The sequence below is a fragment of the Typopeltis vanoorti genome, chromosome 23 (assembly GCF_054136105.1).
Source record: "Typopeltis vanoorti isolate ZY-2024b chromosome 23, IOZ_Tvanoo_1.0, whole genome shotgun sequence".
NCBI classification, from domain to species: Eukaryota; Metazoa; Arthropoda; class Arachnida; order Uropygi; family Thelyphonidae; genus Typopeltis; species Typopeltis vanoorti.
The window spans coordinates 72,706,113-72,728,868 of NC_143571.1; the positions used below are offsets into that span (position 1 = coordinate 72,706,113).

Sequence of the window (22,756 nt, forward strand, 5' to 3'; positions counted from 1 at the left end):
AGATTTGCTGATGATTTTTGCACTTATTACGGGTTGCAGCGTAAGCTGAGTAAGAAGCTGAAGTTTTTAACTTGAATCATTGAGGGTATGCTGCATTTTTAGCTTCGACACCACTTTGGCACATTCAAGGCTCGGAGAATAAATGCACTCATTCCAGCAATGATTTAAGTTATTAGATCGGAACAAATGCTCGCATCAGGAGAGCAGAAGAAATGATCCGACCATGGGAAAAAGACAGAAAATTTGAAGATCATCCTAATTGACACTATTTTAATGTCGTAGGATACGAGGCTGAGACTGGCCGGAAGACTATCTGCAAGAAAAGTGGACAAGGTTATAGTCAGAATTGCCAAGAGGATTCAATACCAATGGTATATTTAGAAACAGAGGTGGTTAAAAAAAGGCTAGGGTGTTGCAAGAATAATGAGAATCGCTGGTATTCTGGAAGGTAGGTGAGCGATTTGCGTTAGATCATCACTGGCCGTAAACAATTCAGCTATAACCATAATCTCCAAGAAAGATTATCTCATCTCACTCTTTGGGTGGTTGAACGGTACATAATCGGCTTTCAGAATCAAAAAGTTGAGTAAGATTATCAGAATTAGGAAGCGGTAAAGGAGCAAACAAAAGCTACAGAAAGAGACAAGGAAATCTGCGACTCAATATCATATAAAGGCGATTCAGGGTTTGATAAGCTTTGGCATGGAATATCAGGCCTAACAAAAGCACACGTTCCGCCCTTCTTACGGAATGCATCGTGCATGAAGTAAAACGGAAAGTTTGGTGAGCTGTAATCGAAGTCGATGCCACTGGAAGTTCAGTGACGGATAACAAATCGGATTTAGATGTCTGTACTTCGCTGATGTTGGTGAACCCCGGTCTCCACTCGATGTTCTTAATGTCTGTGTGGATTTTTTTTTTTTTTTAAATTTACTTGGGTTTTTTTTTGAGTTTTTTCGGTATACAGTTTTATTGTTTCTGCGATTTCTTGTAGTATTTTTGTTTTGTTTTATTTTATTTTTGAAATTCCTTGTTGGTTTTTTGTTGGAAATTTTTTAACCTTAACATGCGATTTACTCATAATTTTACCGCTACTTAATCTCTCTGCTACATTTAACAACAAATTCGACACAGTTAAAATACAATATATATATATATATATATATATATATATATATATATATATATATATATATAAACCAGTTTACTCGACCTTGCGTCGGCAAGTAGTTTTTAATCCAGCGATTGAAAAATCGACTGTGGAGCTATCACATGATTTTAAACAATACTTGCAAGATTAGGATCAGAAGAGGATAGCAGTTATACTCGTATGTCCTATTTTCGTGTGCTTTCATGTATTCATGTTGGCTAGAATCGCACTTATCTGGCAATTGATGAAGGCCGGTTGCCAACGAATTTCTCAAAAGTTAGGGTTAGAGAATGATACTTTTTCTGTGGAATAAAAATAGGCGTAATTATTCTGTAAAGACCCGAATTGCGAAAACCTCTGGATGTCTTCCTTGATAATATCCACACTGCCTACATCGCAATCATAAGATAAAATTAAACTGGATCCTGTTTATATTCAGCTGTTTTTAAGATATATGGTAAGATTCCTGTAAGTATAAAAATTAATTTACTAAGTGTTTCGACTTCCAGTCTCTGTCACGTGCCTCCCTATTTAATAACATTTAAGGACGACCCTTATTTAAAAAAAAAAAAAAAAAAAAAAAAAAACTTCTATAATCATTTAGGATTAATAAATATACTTTCAAATTCTTCCATATGGGCAATTTTTATATTAGGCTTTTTTATTTTATTTTATTTTTTTAAATTAGATGTGCTCCATGAGTAAATGAATCCTTGTCAACATTATTTGTTTTAAACCATATCATGAATTTTGAAAGTATCATGAAGTACTTTTAGTTAGAGGTTATATTTAATGGTTAATGAAATTGCAATAAATAAACGGTCAAATACTGTCTCTTCCGATCCCCCTCCCCCTCTCGCTACAGACTAGCGAAAGAACTGGATCATGTTACTGTTTTGGTGTTGGCAGGATTGACTTTGCAATTCGTGCTGAAATTCCTGGAATAAACATACAGAAAAATTAATAAACAGTGTTATTTTACTATTCTGTAAACATGTTGTTTTTCTCTTTTGGTAGACCATTTAAATACGCACTATTCCATTAGCAACCTAGTTCTTTTTTGAATTTATGCTAAAATAGTTGAGTTTATTAAAGGAATCTTGACCTATAGTTTAATCGGTGTCACGACCTTATTGAATAAAGTGAACTTTCTGGAGTAATGCCAGACCAAGGCCAGATTTGGCACAGTTGCACCAGTGGCCAGAAAAAGCGCGTATTTAAGTCTTCTCTCTCTCTCTCTCTTTTCTTGAATAAAATATAAAAATAAGATGTTTATAAACATTATTTTGATCAGCAAAAAAATAATAATAATAAATAAAATAAAATAAAACTTACCCGTGCTAATCGTATGGGCAATACTTTATAACTTATTTAGAAGATCACCATGTTTTGAAAACTAATAATGTGCAGCAGACGACAAGTGATTAACACTGTAACAAATAAAAAAAAGTAACGCTGGAAAATCATGAAAGTTATGGCTTTTAAATTTAAGTCAGAATATAATCAAAATAGCTAAAAGAGTTTTATTATTACTAACTTTATTAAAATGTGTCATGAAAATACGCAAATAGCCTAGTGTGAATATTAACTGGATTGGTATAATACTTGTAGTTCAATATTTTTATTTTTACATTCGCACACGATATAACTTTGGCGCCACTGATATATTTTAATATATAAGAACATTTAGAATTGACAACATATTACACGCTTGTATGGTGTGATAATTTTAAATAAAAAAAAAGCTTTTGTTTTGAAAAACTGTTTGTTTGTTTTCTAAACATTTATTTGCGAAAATACTATAAGGGATTTAAATAAGGAATTTTAATGTAAGGAATTACGTCTCTGAAAAACACAACGTTCATCTTCTGCTTGCTGCGCCAAATAGTTTGCGTCATTTTAAAATGTTTAGTACAATAATTTCAGTCGTTTAAGTAATTTAAATTACTGAAATAAATGCTACTAAAATAATACATTTTATTAAAGGATTGTGTTTAGATTTATCAAGCTGGCCTGGCTGGACGAACGAATGGCAATCCCCCCCCCCCCCCCGTCGCTCCTTCCTTCGAGGCCGTGGGGTTAGGTGCCATTTTGGTTTTAAAAATGTTGTCAGAAATCATTTTGGTTTCTGACATTTCGTGGGTAAGAATGATTAAAAAAAAAAGTCTTAGAACATATTCTCACTGTTATTTCCATGACTAAGAACACATACTAATGAAGAATTAAAAGGTGAACAAATGACACGATAGACATGCTAGTCTAGTCTTGTCTCGTGGTCTTAATTGTTTGAACGTAATACAGAGTAACTATAGACATAGCTAGCTTTAAAGTTGGAAGCCCAGTGCGGCCAGCGTTCATGGTCAATCATCCGTCAGTGTTTTGTCGCATGTTGTAATTAGTGATGTCTGACAAGCAGAAATAACCTATGCCCGACTTTCCAGACACTCGATATGTGCTCTCCAACTTCGAACCACGAATGATAAAATTTTCGGTGTCGACGCAGGTAAACAACTTGCTACGGGGGGGGGGGGGGGTAGTGATAGCAAAAACTGAATTTGAAACGAGTTTCCACAGCGGCAGAAGAATTAGAATATTCGTATACAAACAGACGTAGAAGTTAACCCTTGTACTTTGTAAGTACAATATTTTGATTTTCCCAGCTTCAATATAGCGATGCTTTTTCGACCAGATGTATGTTCGGTTTTAATGGTAATGTTTGGACGCGTGTTGTTATTCTATAACTTAATTTCATTTTCTAATTTAAGAGTCGGTGTGCTATATCTGTGACCATTCTTGCATCTACTCTTTTTATTTTCTCTATTTCGAGGCAAACAGGATGTTGACATGTCCTTTGTTTTCACCCCTGACGTCAAAAAGAACAAGTAAGCAAGATAGATTACAATGTCGTTCGCTGTACAAACTTTAAGTAGGAGGAATGTCAAAGGTAACATTCAGAGAAACACAAGTGAAATAAAATAAAAAAAAAGAAAATAATTTTCCAAGAGAGGAATGAAATATAAATTGTGAATACTGAATCTTCATTTATAGCATATCCCATTGACATAGTCCAGAGTTTTCTTCCGGAAATAATTACACTAAAAAACGAATGCCACGTTAACATAACTTACGTTTAAAAACTATCAGATTACCGCACGAGACATACCATGACGTAACTCTATCATGTGACTGTTGGCAACAATACTTTTGGCTTGTACTCTACTGTGGGTGGATACGAAGCGCGAATTTTAAAAGCATTGTACTGAAGCCAATGTGAAATTCAAAATAAAACCTCTTCTTGGGTCATCCTGAAATTCCTATCACAGTTGCAGTTTACTTATTTTAATTATATTTGCTCCTGACATACTGTAATGCAAAATTACGGTATTTTTTTTTAAATAAAATTGCTTGAATATTGCTAATTATAAAAATTAGGAGTATAATTGTCATAATCTCGAGGTTATGAGAGAAAATAAAACAAACTAACTTTTTTATTTTATTTTTTTAAAATCACAACTTAACGTAAGGATTTTGTTAGACCCATCGAGCCAAGCAGGGCAAGACCACATTCTCTTTGAACAGTAGTTTTAAATTTTTTTTAAAACATAAATTTAAATTATCTGTGTTTTAAATTCATGTACTTGAAAATTTTATATGTTGATTATATTTCCATATTTAAATGTCTGTAGATGGTTGTTATACGTCGGCATGTAAATATTTTATTTAGTTAATTTCATTTCATTCCTTCTTTCATTCATGTTAAAGTTTCTGGAAGAATTACAGTGTGAAATAAAGAATGGAAAGAAGTAATTTAATAACTAAATTAAATATTTACATCTCGAAGTTTCTCCCACTAAAGCTAGCTTTATCTAGGCACTCGAAGGACCCACACTTAACCAAGAATGAAATGACATAGAAAACAAGGGCAGCTAGTCACATGTACGAACCGGAGACCAGAGTTTCGTTCCTTGTAGTGGTGATTTTTTGTAGTTACTTTGCCAGGAAGATAAGGTGATGGGCCAAAATTTGCTTAGATCCACATCATCAGATCTGTTGCAATTATTACAGTTTTTTACAATTTGAACCGCTTCCAAGAACAGTCACTATGACCTGAATTCGGGTCTGTGCAATATCTTGGCTTTCTTCCACCTGATGAAGTGGTTTTCAACCAAGGCATATTGTGTAAATCTGCTTTTTTAGATGTCCCTAGTATTCTAAAGTAGGGCGTTCTGTATATCCAAAATATTGAGTACCACATCACTGACAAGGGATATTGTACACATTTGGAAAGGAGTATGGATCCTAGAAGTCTTTGATCTACCTAGTGGTTTGTAACATTTTCATTGTGTTGTTTTAGATGCCCATTCTATCTGTTGCGCTTAATGTGAAGTAGAGATATGGTGCATGTATGATCTGGTTTGAGGGTAACGCTCTGTTCTTTTTAAGGCCTTTTCCAAGTTTTTGTTTTGTTTGAAGATTTAGCAGAGCCCATTTTCAAGATCCAGTACTGGTTTTGAGGATGAGATTCGCTGTACCCTGGAGTCCAAAGTTTTGAAAATTCCTAGTTTGTGGGCAAGGGATTCATACATACTGGATGCACGTAGTGTGAAATAGCATGTAGATATCTGCCTATGTGCATAGGTTTGCGTTAGACCGAACACAAATAGAACTATCTTGCCGTGTAGCCAGATTATCCAAGATCATCCACACTTCGCTTTCCAATTCATTGGTAAATATTTTTAAGGAAATGTAGGAAGTTTGAAAAGTCTGGGAGCCATGTTGCCAAAGATCTATTTACCTCAGCCGCACTTTAACTTTTGAGAGGAGCAACAGTGCCAATAATTCCATGTATAAGTTAGCAGTTGGGAATAAAAGTGAGAAGCCCAATGCTACATGTTCTGTAGAGCTAAGATATAGCACATAAATTTAGAGCTGGATGTCTAGCTAAAGTACTTGGTTTACGACAGAAAATGCTTAAAGAGCTCACAAATGTCGAGGTTTGGAGAAATTTCTAGTGTTATGTATACTGATACATTTGTAAAAAAAAAAAAAAAAAAAAAGGACACGACACATTGAATTTCATTAAGCAATCTTTGTCCTCTAATTTAAGGTCTAGTTCTTTATGGTGGTTAGCGTGTAGAGGTGGTCTAAGTTGCTTAGGCCGTTATTCCAAACAACACTATGTACTAACATGTTTTGCTAAACTTTGTTGTTTCACTGATTATGCAGAAGATCTATTATTAATGGCAACTACCGCCATGGCGGCCACAATCCTGGCTTATCTCACGTAAGTGATAGTTCTGAAGGCTATTAAGGTAGATCGGTAATGGTAAACATACATCGACCTCTATGAGGTAGTCTATTTATCTATGACGGAGCACCTGCGTGTAGCTAGGTTTCCATTTAAAGAGGCTCTTCCGCTGCACATATGGATATTCTAGAATAATCGTGGAAAAAATATTAATGAATAAAAAGCCACACCTAAACAAAATGCCAATAGTCGAATTTGACTTTCTAAGATTGCCAGATTATGATCAGATATTTTGTACATGAAGTCATATACAGTAAGTAGTTCGAATATTTCTAAACTGGGAAGAAAATTTTAGTGCCGGTAATATTTTCTATCGTTGTAGGTCATATAGACATGGAAATAATTTGAATCTCATTATTCATGTCTTATGGAGAATGTCAAAATATTCTATTCAAATAATCCAATTAAATACATAAAAGATTACCTTGGAGAATCAAGGGAAGGTCGCTTTTCCTCATGACTTTCTCTTACAATAAATGTCATAGATTAGGTAGCCCAAACTGGTTAAGATTTTACTGACGCAAGGACTCTGAAGACATGCTTGAGCTATGATAAGGACTGAAACACTATTGTACAAGGTAAAAGTCTATACAAACGAGTGTAGTAGAGCTCTTCTGTATTAATTAATAAATAAGTTCTGTTCGCTACAAACTTGGTATTAACTAGGTCTAGCTACTCACTGATGTTTCAACCTCAATAAAGGTTGAAACCGGTCTGGGTAGTGACCTTCTCTCATAATGTAGAACAGTAATACAGCTCCTAGGAGCTAAGTTCACATTATGAGTAAATACCAAGAATAGTGATCGGAGTTTGCTCCACCCTTGCTATGAGTTTCCTCAGTTTGCACTACCAAATGGGTCAGGTGTTGCACTATCCAGGTATTTTTGCTTACGCTTGGAATCGCCGAACATTATATAGTTTCTATATTCGGCATGAAACTCTGAGTTTCTTATTCGGCTAAGAAACAATATGGGATGTAATAATTTAAATTTAAATTAACTTAATTTAAATTAATAAATAATTTTAGTCCCATTCTAATTTCGAATTTTTTGTTCGCAGAGACTGTTCAAATTACAGGAAGTGACGCTTAGATCATAAGCTAATTTGGAAAGAACAAAATGATAACAGATTACTTCAAAAAATAGCTATTTCCATTAATAAAGGAATCAGAAAGCAGTGCATATCCCCGAAATTGCTTCTAATTTAGTCAAGTACACTGGTGTCCAAAAACCTAAGGACGAAGTACATTTTTACCTGTATAAGAAAAATTTTTTCACGACTCCAGCTAAATATGGACGTAAATTTATTGCCAGCATACTAATAAATTACATGACACAAAATATGTGTTATAAATTTCGTACAAATTAAATTGCAATATATTTTGGGCAAAAGTTACAAATTTACTAAGGAAGTAGTTAAGAATTGATGTACAAGAAAACAATGCTGAGAGACATTGAGTATGGAATATATCCACCAGGAACTGCGATGCAGCTCTCACAGCGTCGTACCATGCTTAGCATCAATTGATTCAGGAATTATTTAGGCAAAAACTGGCCCACTCCTCCTTCAGAGCAAAGATAAGGCCTTGTTTGCTTTGAGGGAATTTCGAGCAGTGTCTCCCTTTTGCGTCCCAGACGTGTTGCGATATGGGAAGCGTGTTGATCTTTCGATTCGATTAATATCTTGTCACCAGAAGTTTCTCCACTGATTTTGCGATGTAGTGTAGGTATTGTTATCCATAAAAATGAATTCTTTGCCCATAGCATCACGGAACAATCTAACATGACATTGAAGAACTTCGTTGCAATATCGTTCACCAGTCATGGTTCCTTTTTTCAGAACTTATACCTCAGTGCGTCTATAATGTCTCTCCACTCCATGAACCCAGCACCGCTGTATCAAGTTTTCTTCCCTTTCAAGAACATTCTCGCGATGGTAAGCAGTACCATTTTCACGCCAGATCAAGTGTCGTCTAGAATCGGATGAAAGACTAAAACGACTCATCTGTGAAGAGTACATTAAACTTTGGTGTCTTGTTCAATTTTTATGGATACAACACCACTGAAAAAGTGCTCTACGATGAGCTGTGGATAAAGGGATCAAGACTACAAGCTTTCGGGCTTATAGGCCTACTTGTCGCAGGCGTCTTGCCACAGTTTGTCGAGTTATCCTCGTACCTATGCTTGAATGGATCCAACGTGTAAGCTGACCTACCTTAGTACGTTAATTACGTTTTACTATTATAACTAAAAATCTGTCTTCATGCTCTGTAGTAGAGCGAGGGGTGACCTTTTAGCAAACGTCTGGAACACATTGCATTGGTTTGAAATGGTGTTCAGAAACTGGGTACAACGCTATGTGAGATTTCAAACTCTCTGGCAATAATTCTGCGGGCTACTTCAAGTTTTCTTCTCAGCGTGTAATCATCTAGACGACTTTGATATCTTACAAGACATCCACTTTTGCAACTTTACTCTTTCACGAAAAGAGCTTCGATTTGTCTTGTATTCTGTTAAGTGCTGCCACGTGACCCCTTTGCGCGTGATTCGAAAATTTGAATGAGTACCTGCTTTCTTCTTGAAATCATCAATTATACAAATTGCCATAAGCTGATTCGTCTGAATTTGCTGTTGTTATCTTCAGAAGTAGTGTTCCCTAGGAAGTATAGCCTAAAATGGTCTCTAATAGTTTGCGTCTTTCACCTTCAACATTACTTTAATGGAGTAAGTTAGACAAATGTATGGCCACGCATTTTCTCAAATACGTCTTTTGCTCACAAAAGGTTTGAAATAGTTGCTGGGAAGTAAACCCGTGTTATCTGCTTAAAATCAGAAACATTTGTTTGAAGGAAAAAAAAAATATTACATTGCTCTTATCGCAGAGGAAATCTGCAGTGGCAGCAACCAATGCTTTACTACATCGATTAGAAACAAAACCAATTGGCTGTTCCCACCACAGCAAGGTGATTAGTTATGTGTTATTATCAGTTCAAATGATTGCATTTATTATTTTTCTTTTGTGAACATTATAAACAAAGTATTGAGAAATAAGTTTACTAGAGGCGTAGGAACGCTTCGGCATTGGGACAGTTGTCAAGGGCGTCAGTGGCAGGATATTTTTCCAATTTTCGAACTTGACACAACTATAAAAGGCGCTTAGCTACGATTTTTCCAAGGGGGTAATAAAAACCTAGCTCTGCTACTGAGATTACTTATTTTGCTAAGCAATACAGATGCGGTATTCACGAAGGAGTTATGCACGTTGTTCATGCGTGGCCAGGGAGATAGTTTTTCATTTTCATGTCAGATGTACGCCGAATTCTGAATAAAAGCGTTCTGTGTTCGTTTTCTGTTTCTGGTGTTCTTGCTCCGCACAAAAGTGGACTTCAAGATGGAAGAATCTGACTCATATCTGATATCGCTGAATCAAACTGAAATCTTACGTGGAAAAATTCACAAAGTTTTATGTGAAATTTGTGGAGATGGTGTAGTGGATGAAGCAAAAAAAAAAAAAAAAAAATATATATATATATATATATATATATATATATATATAAAGTCGTGAAACTATTAAAGACGATCCAAGAAGAGAAACGTTGCTGTGAACTGGGTTGACATTCAGTTGTAGAACACCTGCAAGAGGATTGCAGAACTTCCTATGTTACACTTATGTTATGCGTAGACCATGCTTTCGAAACCAGATCCGACGGAATGGGTTGGTTACTCCTTATTTCGTAGTATTTTATATATATATATATATATATATCTGTAAATTGCGTGTCTTCTTCTAGCCTGTTTGCCTGTTTTGTGGGATGAAAAACCCTGCTACCTTCGTATGAATCTGCTATTAAATGCGGATGCAAATAATCTGATGATTTAGGTTTTTCATATGAACTTCTCTGGGTAAGGTGTTCTTATCATATATCTGCAGGTATGTTATAATAATAACAATGATCATAATAAAAGCCTAAAAAAATCCCTTGGTTAAAATTTCTGAAATATAAAGCCAAATTATTTATCGGTGGTAACTTAATGTGCATATTGACAAAAACAAATTCTATGCTCATTCTGCGTACGTCGCGAGTATATGTGGTGTGTTTTTTTCACCCATAGATTTATGTTTTGCACTTCTCTGGTGCCGCTGTTGAATCTAGAGACAGTAATCGATGAACAAAGACATGGAAGTGAGTTGGCGTATCTATCTGTAACGTGATTTGTGGTCTAGGAATCGTATGTTTACTTCAGAAGGAGGGGGAATTGGAATAGAATGAAGCAGAGGGGGAAGTGATTGAAATTGCATTGCACGAGGATGTACTAATCACAAAGTATATGAATATAGCGAATAATAGTTTTGAAGATAATATGGTATCCATTTCATCATCGTTCCTGGGGGATATTTTTACTGAATACAGTAATTAGAGATGTGTGGTTAATAGAGGGAAATGAATGTAGAAAGGAAGTTGACACTTGAAAAGTAAGATATTGTGAGCTGCTAGATGAGTTGAAAAGAATTGTTAGCATTGACAGCAGAGAGTTAAAAAGAATGGCATTAGATGATGCAGTTTTTAGATTACGTAAAAAATAATGGATGTGTGTGTGTTTTGGGATAATCCTACGATGAGTTCTTGGCGGTGTCTCATAATAATATATAACCAGGACATCTTTATGCATTACAGATTAGCCCATACGTCTTCAATGATATTTGAATCACTGGTCACTTTTTGTTTGTTTATAAGAGGTAAGTACAGATTAACCAAATATACTTAGTTCTGTCACGCTAAGAGTATAATTTCTGTCACGCTGTTAGAGGGCGTTATAATTGACTTACGGCTGCATGCTATGCATTACGCATATAGAACACAAAAGTCTTATTAAATAAAAGTTATAAATTCCCTAAAGAATGTGCAGGTAAACTTTTCGCTTTATTAATATTATGACAAGAAAAAGTATATCCTTAACTGACATAAGGTGACTCCAAAATCGATTTTGGATTAAAAAAAGTCTTTTTTTTTTTTTTTTTTTGTAATTGCCAACTACAAAAGGTTGTAAGCCTATCGTATGCTAGCACAATTGGGTTTACTAAGGGTTTTATTTTATTTTTGATATCTTGTTTATTTTTACATAAACCGCAATCTAGAGTGGCGGTTATTGGTCTGTCTTCGGGATTTATATTTATAAATAAAAATATTTAAAAATAAATAAATAATAAAATAAAGATAAAAAGTTGATAAAAACTTTACATTTCGACCATTTATAATACAAAAATATCAAAACCAAAATTTATTTCAAGCTTTCGTTTTTCTCATGTATCAGAAGAAGATCACATGACCGTCAATATCCAACTACACACGCAAGGAATGTCAAATATGCCATTTAAAAGAGTTGAAGTATATGAACATACACATAAAAAGTGCCAAATTTAACCCGATCCATAAACTTGTCTTTCGACTGTCTCATGCACGGCCAGCAGTGACAGGAAGTGAGAGGAGGAATTTTTTGACCGGCAAATGTCTGGTACACGGCCAACTAAGTTTGAGCACTTCAAGTGCACTGAACGTCATCAGTCCAGTCTCTTTACATGGCAGACGAGAAATGAATGTGAAGATAAAATATAATGAATGTGAAATGAGAATTCCCATTCAATTATCTTGTAGTTCAACATTTAATTATTACGACGAAGCGGGATATAGGAAAATCTAGGGAAGAGGGTTAGTGGCCATCTTAAACATTTTTGAATTCTTACTCTTGCATAGATTAATAGAAAATGTTAATTAAATGGACAGATATTCGGTTAATTACACAATGGTGTCGCTATTGGCTGTTACTTATTGTTGCTATTGAAAATTTAAGACGGTAAAAATGCCGTGATAAAAAATCATTATTTTTATCCATTCTGAAGCATAAAGTGCAGAATTACCAACTCGAATTAATCTGAATGAAAATAGGTTTCAAGGAAAGAAATCAGCTGAATCAAGAGAAATAAAAAAAGAAGTAAAGATAATAATGAAATAAAATAAATAAAATTGGGGGTAGGGTCTTTAATATCAGGATTACTGAAAATCTGAGAATCCTTAGGGAATTTGTTTCATCCTGCGAATCCTTAACGTTAACTTTTCAGTCCACTGCTTAAGTGGGCATAATTTTGCCAGTGACTAGCAAGATGGTTAGAAAGCGAATGGTCAGAACTCAGTTGGTTCAATTAAGCACGCAATGAGCTTGTTGAAAAGTGGCTATGGGGATGGAGAAGACAAATGCAACCGAAACGTTCTCTTTGAAAGTCATATATATTAAGAAATATTTCACTTAGACAGTAATGAATTTAGTGCCATTGGTGTAACAGAATAGACTAGAAGTTTGGTGCCGTTATGTATTTTTTTTTAACGATGATAATTCCATACACGGTTGTAGAATGTGTAGTATATTATTACCAGGTGTGGATATGGATATACCATGCATTCTACATACTATATTTATTGCAAGTTGTGAAGCCGTTTTCATTAATCTGATTTGTAATCCTTAGGATAACGATATTGGAGAAGGAAGCCTGCTTTGTGGAGAGATACTGGTACTTTGGAAAAAACTTATTTTTGGCATTTCCTGATTTGTAAAAAGCTTTTAATTGAGTTCGATGAAAAAGAGTCTTGGAAAGTTTGGAAAATATACGCATAGGAAATGAAGAAACAGTTATCACAAAGAATATTCATCTTAAATATAAGAGCCGTGTGAAGACTAAACTGATAATTCAGAGTAGTTTACACCTAAGTGTGGTGTACTCTCAAGGCTGGTGGAAAGACTGACGTATCCAACTATAGAGTTATCAGTATCTTTGGAGTGGTGATGAAGATTTTGGAATAGTTTGTTATGGCTCGTATTCAGAAAAGAGTTGAGAGAGAATGTCTACTTTGCAACGAACAGAGTTTACTATAGGGAAGGTCATGTTTGAGCAACTTGCTCGCATTTTATAATGTTACCATTGAGCTAAACAAGGGGAGTGGCTATACCATGACACTTTTGGATTTTGCTAAGGTTTTTGATAGAATATAGCATGGAAGACTGTTGCATAAATTGGAGAATATGGAATTGGATTATAAAATATTGGCATGGATAAGAGATGCTGACTGATAGATATCAAAAAAAGGTATATGGGAGATGCGGATCTGCAAGATTTAAGGTAACCTGTGGTGTACCACAAGGATCAGTCCTTGGTCCATTGTTATTCAATCTGCACATTAATGGCATTGGGACGGATTTAACAGACGACATACAACAAATAGCTGTATGTCGCCTGTTATGGAATGCAGATGATATGCGATACTTGCAGAATGATTTGAATAGGCTGGCATTGTGGGCATTCGAAATGGCTATCAGTTCATTATTAGTGAGTGTAAAGTCATGCACTTCGACGTGATGATATATATTCAATGCATATTATATTGGTGCGGTTGTGCTAAAAGTAACTGATCAGGCTAGAGATCTTGGAGTTTTAGTAGACAGGAAGTTGAAGTTCGAGGACCATATAGCAAGAGACATAATTCAACTCAGAGGATAGCTGCAATGCTGAAACGAACCTTGTCAAGTAAAGATAAGGAAGTCATTTTGCCTCTTTACCAGGTTGATAAGACCTCACTTGGACTATTATCGCAGGTCTGGTTTCTTTGGTAATTCTGATACAGTGGAGAGAGTGGAAAGAAGATAGTAAAAAATGATATCAGGAGTGTGGAATACTGATTATGAACACAGATTAAGAATTTGTAGACTGCAGTCGCTAACAAACAGGAGAAAGAAGAGTGATATGATTGAGATTGACAAACTTCTGTAAGGGTCATATGGGATTTCAGTAGATGGAACTTTTCATTTTACGGAGGGTGGTAAAAGGCGAGAGAGCATCCTTGGAAGCTGAGAATGAATGCTGTCAAGAAGGGGGTTAGGGCTAGATTTTACTCTCATAGAGTAGTGTGCGATTGAAATAGATTGTCATTGGATGTTGTGTGTGCAAGTAGCATCAATGAATTCAAGAACAGGCATGGCAGTTGGCATGAGTAGTATGTGACCTCCCTCGATGAGTCCCTGACTTCATGGATTATAAGAAGGAAGTTTGGTATTTTAATTTTGAGCATAAAGTTCTAGATACAATTAATGACAATGTAAGGAGAAACAGCTGTGTTTATAGACGATGTGGCACATTTAAAAGAACTATTCGAAGAAACTAGACAAATGGAACAGCGTGACACAGAACTAATAATAGCAAAAAAAAAAAAAAAGTGAGAGCATAGTCTCAAATCGTAGTATGGGCTTAAAGCGTTGTCAAATCAAATATTTAGGAAATGTACCTTCTAGTGATGGAAGTTTACATCAGGAGATATCGAGCAATTCGTTCGGCCATAGCTTTTTAACTTTCTAAGTAGTCCATTTTGGGTCAGTGAGGTTAGTAGAAGTTGCTTTTTTTTCCCCATTTTGTTTTATGCAGCAGGGACATGGGTACTAACAAAAGGAGACAGCGAATCAAAAAAGAGACAAAACGGGAATGAAAGTTTTGCTGAGAATGTAGGCGAAAACAAGATTTGAGACCGAAAACTTTTGAAGAAATGTTTGTGAACCCCTTCTCGATGTAGCTGGGCATATAACTGAATGAATTCAGAAAGAATACCAAGAATATATGAAGTGAAAATTGAGGAGAAAACATCAAGAGAGAGATAACAAAAAAGTAGGGGGACTATAGATAAGAGAAGATGTATATTTAAATTGCACAATAATAAAATGGAAGAGAAAAAAACATCAAGGAATTAAAGTATCCTGTAATTTGAATCTAAAGAAAATAGACAAAAAATGAATTTGAGATGGAACAGTGTTCTTGAAAAAGAATATGGGAAAACAAAGAAATGGAGAGCTTTGATCTCCCCCCGATAGGACAGTTTCTGTTGGAGCAATTGATGATCTGATCACTGCAAGAAAGACAAATACCAAATAACACTCTAAGAACTATTATACGCATATATATGAGGATAATGGAATATATATATATATATATATATATACTGTATATGATATTGAACTCTGAACTATCATAGTGGAAAGGAATAAATTAGACAGAGTTTATTCTGTATATTCTGTTTTGTTTCCTGGTTTATTCTATATATTAAATAGAGTTAGAGATAAAAATAATAATGAAACAGTAATAAAAGGGAATAGAAAAAAACCCTGTCATCTGAATTTAAACGCAATCTTTTTTTTGCTAATGAGCAAGTTATAATTACAGATTCTGAAGACAATCTTCAGAAAGCTATTTAATACTAAATGAAACAGCAGATTTCGGAAGAATAATCTCAAAAAAAAAAAAAAAAAAGTGGCATTTAGAGATCAAGGTCCTATAGCATATAGAAATAAAATTTTACAACAAATGAATACTTTCACTCAGCATGCATGATTTCACATGAAGATGAAATGTACATAAATCTGAATAAGTACAAATATCTAAAAATAACAGGTATGTAATAAATTCTGCACTTAAACTTAACATGATAACGAAGGCAAGGCAGAACAGATTAAATGTTACCCAAGCCATGCGAACACTACTTTATGGAAGTCAACTTTGGATGATAAAACAAAAAGATGAGCAATGAGATTAATAGCAACTGAAATGAAATGAAATGAGCAAAACAGCAAAATACACCCTATTTGATCATAAATGAAATGGAGAAATAATAGAGTATATTTTACTGTTTCAGAATCTACAACTGGATGGAACATGTTAAAGAATGCAAACAGAGAGATTATTATTGAGAAACTCATTGCGAAAGGGCATTCCACTTCACACAATCCACTGTTGTACACTGCTTGGAAAGAAGTCAACGGACCCCCCCCCCCCGCCCATAGGCAAGATGCATCGTGCCATGTAACGAGTCATATGTTTATAGCCGGTATAAATTGGAGGAATATGATGCTCCCCGGTCAGTACAACTGTGTGCAGCCTGCGAGAAGAAAACTGACGGAGTTTGAAAGAGATTGTGATAGGATGCCATGTTGCAGGCCCATCTGTTTGGAAAATTGCTGACAAATTGGGCCATCCAGATCAACACTCAGTGATACCATACCGAGATGGAAGTGTAGGGAGTCAACTGCAAGCACTACCCACAGTGGACGGCTCACTGAACGTGACCATAGAGTTGAATGCAGAGTTCTGGGCATCAACTGGAACACGAATCTGAACATAAACATCCAGACTGCAATATGCAAGTCCCACATTACCCGGACCAACATGCAGCATTGTCTTCAGTGGCACAAAGAGCGTGTACAGTGGAGAGCTTTGTTATGGAACGACGCACGCTACACCCTCTACTGAGCAGATGGACGAGTGTGGCGGATGCCTGATGAACATCTCTTACTAGAGTGCGTAATCCCAACTTTGAAATTCGGGGTGGTGGTGTGAGGGTATGGTCCTGTATTTTACTGGTTTGGCTTCGGACCTCTGCTTGTAGTGCCACGAACATTCTGAGCAATGCAATGTTATCCACTTTGTAGCGATTCTACGGAACTGATCATAAGCCTGTTGTAACTGCGTGGTTTGTGGACGTGAACATCACGACACTTGACTGGCCTCCACAGAGCCCTGATCTCAACCCTATTGAACATCTGTGGGATGAAGTGGAGCACTAAGTGAGATCAAGGGATGTCCGCCCGACAATAGTCCAGGACCTCATCACAGGCCTACAGGAAAAATTGTCCCAAATTCCCATTGATTGTTATCGTACGCTTGTGGAAAGGTGCTTTTACTTTGAATAAGAAACTCTGGATGAGATAAAGATGTGAAAAGTTTTTTACCTTTGGGATAATATATATTAAATAAAATCACCTTTTACTTTATATTAATATATAAAGTAAAAGCAACTTGTATAGGTAAAGTTGATAAGTCTCTATATTACTAAAAACCTTGGTATTTCAAGATCTAGCTACTCACTGAGGAGACCTCAAAAAAAGGTTGAAACCGGTCTGGGTAGTGACCCCCCCACCCATAATGTATAACAGTATACATCTCTTAGTGAGATGTGTTTTACATTATGGGAAATACTAAGAATAGTGATCAGAGCTTTATCCACCTTTACAACGAGTTGCCCTGGTGTTGCACTACCTTTAGACTTGAACTACGTTCAGGCGCAAACTTAACTGTTTTGCTTACTTGGGAGAAGGAGTAAAAAAACCAAGTTTATAAAATTACTTGGTATCCTTAATATATATTATCCCCAAGGTAAAAAACTTTTCTCTCACACACACACACACATATATATATATATATTGCTTAATCTTCCATCTCTACATTACATCACAATGTCCTACAACATAAGGCCATCTGACGCCACTAATAGTATATTTTGCTTTAAATTGCGTGGTGTATTAAAGACGATTTGCTTGTATTATGTGGGATGAAAAACCCTAGTTTTCTGGAGAAAAACCACGCTACCTCCTTATGAGATATTAACTCATCTTCCATTGAAAAAGCCCATGGTAAAGATTCACATCGAGAGTTGAACTCGTGTCTTTCCCAATTAAAGGATGCAATGCCCAGTCGTTCTTTCAACTGTGCAAGTTCTTCAATCCAAACCATCGGGGAAAAAGAAGACCTGGTGGTCCACCGAAGAGACTTACCGATGTCTTCTAAGATGGAACAAGATGCAAGTAAGGGCTTCGAATTTGTGTATAGTTCGCAGAACGTGTAAGCATTTGTTCGCTATTCCCCCCCCCCCCCCGTAAGCTTACAGATTTCGATAAAATATGCCATTTTTTTCCCAAAGATTTACTCTAATAAATATATAAAGATATCGTCTTTCTGAGAGTGGTGTTAAACCTTCGTCGAATGAGTAGATAGTTGTAACAATATTTGGCGAAGTAATTCAATTCGAAAAAGAAAAAGAAAAAAGATTCTCAGTCGTTCACAGTATCATCTACATCCTTACTTTTTCAACTACCCTCTCTCAATTTCTTATTCGCTTAACTGAAATGCTAGCTATAAATACTCACCTATTTTCTAGAAAGGCAGTTTAGATTAAGTTTCTCAAATAGATAACAAGATAACGGAAACTTGTGATTCGCAATAAGAATATTCAAAGTAACGAGGCCCCGTTTTTTTTTTTTTTTCCTCCAAATGCATTTAAAAAAAATTTTTTTTAAAAAAGCTTCTCTCATTAATGTGTTAGTTCAGTTAATTTCGTATTAATGTTTTTATACTGCTGTTCTAGCAATAAAAGATAGTTCAGTTGTCAATATTTCGTCACAGTGGCAGACGAAGTGAACGTACGTTCCTGCTGTCTTTGATGTACACGGATGGATGTAATTCGCAGTCAGTAGCGGACGTTGGTCAACAAATTTGTAAATCTGGTAAATACAAACTGCTTTAATATTTCTTTACGTTGAACACACACACATATTATGATATATAATATCATAACAAAATATGTATTAAAATAAATGATTTAAACTAACTTTTAGCCAAACTGAAACTTTCAGCTAATTTGTTCTGGGCAGCTTTATTATTTACTTTTCGTGATTCCAGTAAACCACAAGTTTTTTAAATGGTCTTTCTTAAATTCAGACTAATTTTTTCGAACTGATTCTATTGTAGTTCTGTTAGTCAGAAATAATTACGTCGACTTCTCTCTATTTCAGATAGTAATAGCGCAATTGGAAGAACAGCGGAACATTTTGCCCTTCGGTTGGAAAAGAATCTGAGTTCGATGACGAGAGGAATTTTTGTATGGGCTTTTTCAATTTAAGGTGAGTCAGCCGATCTCAGATGGAGGTAGCGGGTTTTTTTTTCCCGGAAACTCGGGTTTTCATCCCACGTACAGGCAACTCGGTCATGAGAACACGCGCAACTTACAGACAAAAATAATGATGCAGGTGGGCGGTAGATGGCGTTGATGGTAGTAGTTGTTGTGTGTATTCGGAGAACTAAATAGTAGAGATGTGTGTAGCAGAGTAGGGTGCTCTCCCGCGAAGAATCATTGGTCTGTGTCACGTAATAATGTTTTATATGCTGGATTTTTAATATGGTGATTATAAAATCGGCATGTCAACAATTAAACCATATCAGTCTCCTTTAATCAGAAAAAATATTATATTCCCTGTCTATCTCGGATTACTGTATTTGCTAACAGACAGTAGACAAAAAAAAAAAAAAGAAAAGAAAAGAAAAAGTTATTTGATTTACTACTTCCTTGCCATGATGCTTATTTACACAAGGAGTGCATAGGCGGTTGCACTTTTAAACACTTAACTCGAAGCTAACGCCCGGTGTGGTAACAGATCTTAATGTGATTGATCTTCTGACGTTCCTACGAGCCCGATTTAGAAGCACGTTTTTTTTTTTTTTAACACTTTAATTGTAAGTCTACCATTCATCTGAAAGGGCGCAGACATGGGATGTTTCTATTTCATTAAAGTACACGATCTGTTAATCTCTTTAATAATGTCTCAGAGTAATTTATTGTTATGAAACGAACATTTTTGATACAGAAAATACTTAAAATGAAACCAAAACAGGTATTACAAAATTTTCGCAGAAGAAAAAACAAATCTAGCAGTATTACGTTGTTTTAAAAAAAAAAAAAAATATATATATATATATATATATATATATATATTCATAAATTCCTCGTACATTATTTTAATATGAGCTACTGAAACACATCTAAGTAATACGAATCTGTTAAGCCTGAGCGAAGTGGTTATATGCATATGGACGGACAGACGGAAGAAATTATTGCAATAACAAGGAGGGTGGGGAAGGGAGGAAAGGAATCTGCCAATATATATATATATATACAGGGTGTTCCGGATAAATTTGACATATTTATAATTAATTATATTTTTCCGTAAGTTACATGTATTAACACACACTTCTCTTCATTTAAAAGTTTGGACCCTTCTTCATTCACATACAAGATGTCAGAAAGGATGGATAGCTGGAACCCACCTGAATCATGGAAGAGAATAACTTGTATCATGATGATTCGTGCCCGCCATCAAAATAAGGATATTACGACTGCTGCCCAATGCTCCCTGAATACAGTAAAAACAATCAGGCATGAACTAGAGACTTGCAATGGTGACTACGAGGATGTAGCAAGAAGAAAGATCCCTAGCAGACGATCTGATTGCGTTCGTACAGCAGAATTCCTCGCAAATCTGCAGGAACAGGTGTTGAAGAACCCTGGCATTGGAATTCGGGCTTTGTTCGTGGAGTTGCTAACTGTAGTCAAGCTCTGGATAACAAGGGTAGGCAATGGTAGGCCGTATGTATGGCAGCAGGATTCGGCCCCTTGCCACACCTCTGGGAAAAGTCAAAAATGGTTGTCTGAAAATTTCTACGACTTCACCAGTCCAAATGTTTGGCCTCCAAACTCCCCAGACCTTAACCCCATGGATTATTTTGTATGGGGCGCAGTTGAAAAAGACACCAATCGCACTTCCAGTAATACAAAAGCCCAGTTAATGGATAAAATTAAAACAGTTTTTGCGGCCCTTCCCAGGGAGACTGTAGCATCAGCTTGTTCGAGGTTCCGAAGCAGAATTGAAGCTGTGATCGATGCTAATGGTGGTTATTTTGAGTAAATCTTGTTGATAGTATTGTAATTAACTCTGCCTGTAATGTTTTTTTGTCAATTCATTAAACTTAATAGATACAAAGAAGATTTTCTTTTTCCTTACGAAACTGTCAAATTTATCCCGAACACCCTGTATATATATATATAATATTAACTTTACAGGTTTAAATTATTATTTTTTTAAAATTAAAGTGTGCTAATATAAACTAGCAACTATAAATTTAAGTTCAAAAAAACTTAATATTCTAAATTTTAATTTTGTAACGTTTCTTTCCAGTCTCTGGTTGGAAAGACCTGCACTCGAAGTAACAGTTTCCTTCCTATAACCTTTTTTTTTTCTTTCCTCAAAACGGAAAACCAGCCTGAGTTACACGTAGTTATTGCTCTCCCAATAATTATCAGTCCTTGTCACAAAGCTTTTATTTCATGTCATTTTGGTAACAGTTCCCATTTAACGCAGTGTGATTTGCCAACGAGGTTTATCTTTTGAGGTCAGGCATTTTTGTGTCTCGATGGGGAGGATTCGTTGTTCCAATTTTGACAGTTAGAAATAACATTAGCTTTTAGTAAACCCCGGTAAGGGGAAAGTATCCAAAATAATATTTTTAAGAATAATTTTTTTTATTTTTTTTTTTATTTTTTTTTTTATAGAATTTTAGTAGCTTCTCAGATTTTTTCCCCCCACTTTCAAAATCGGATGGTTTCTTGTTCATATTACTAGGAGTTAAGCGTTTTGATCGGATTAATTTTAATATTATATAATATTAAATACATTTGTTATATAGAATAATAATATGTACAAGCGCGCAGTCATATTGCATTTTGTGAAAGGTGCTTAAGTGAAGATTCCAGAATGATAAAGGTGCAGAACACTTGCAAAAGCAACAACAACAACCACAAAAAACTCCTGCGAGTTATATTGAGATTATAACATTAATGTACGTGTGGGATTTACAAGATGCAGAGTGCAAGCATGTGAATCACGTGTCATGCACTGTTCCTTCACTAAAATGAATAATCCCTTCTTTTATTTAAAAATAAGAATTAGCATCTTTGATGCAGGTAAATGATTTTTCTCCTGAAAGGTGCTTTTACCTTGCCAGTTATAAGACTAATCACCTAGTTAGTCTTATACCTACTGTAAATAAATAAATATATATATATATATATATATGCTCGAAATATATATTTTCAGCATGGAAAAAAGTGACTGATACATACTGTGCGACCACAGATGTGAGACCTTTCGACACTTCTGCGCATGGCAGAAGGCGAATCCATTCCGATAATAGGGTAATCAATGCTTTCCGTGGGTGAGTGTTTATTGTTATACGTCGGAAAATTAAATTTTCTTTTATGAAAATTCTAGTTTTTAAAGTGGTAACTATTTTACTTGTACAACAATTGGAAAATTTACATAACGAATTCGTACATCACCTTATTCCTTTCTCCCTTTTAACATGAATGGATTCTTCTTGGCACATTGCCAGCTGAAGGTCGCGCATCTGTGGTCGGACAGTAGAGTAATGAACTTATTAGGATTATGAATACAAGAATGGCGGCAGTGTCTATCGTATTTATCCTCCTGTGAATTTGATTTATCCCATGCTGGCAGCACACCAGATGATTACGAAAGTAGAGCCAATGGATTATTCACCCCCCCCCCCCCAAATCTAAAAAATTTGGCCTATTCTCCTTGGAT

At 35.4% G+C, this 22,756-nt stretch overlaps 1 long non-coding RNA gene across 1 annotated transcript in view; it reads right to left on the bottom strand.

Moving 5' to 3' along the window:
* Positions 1-1,815: 1,815 nt before the first annotated feature.
* The window catches only part of LOC150093973 (uncharacterized), a 34,167-nt gene continuing 13,226 nt past the window's right edge, over positions 1,816-22,756 (bottom strand). Inside the window, exons 2-3 of the long non-coding RNA XR_016550293.1 lie at positions 2,486-2,580; positions 1,816-2,088 (exon numbers count right to left, since the gene is read on the bottom strand). This is a non-coding gene — a long non-coding RNA (uncharacterized LOC150093973). The remainder of the gene's footprint in view (positions 2,089-2,485; positions 2,581-22,756) is intronic.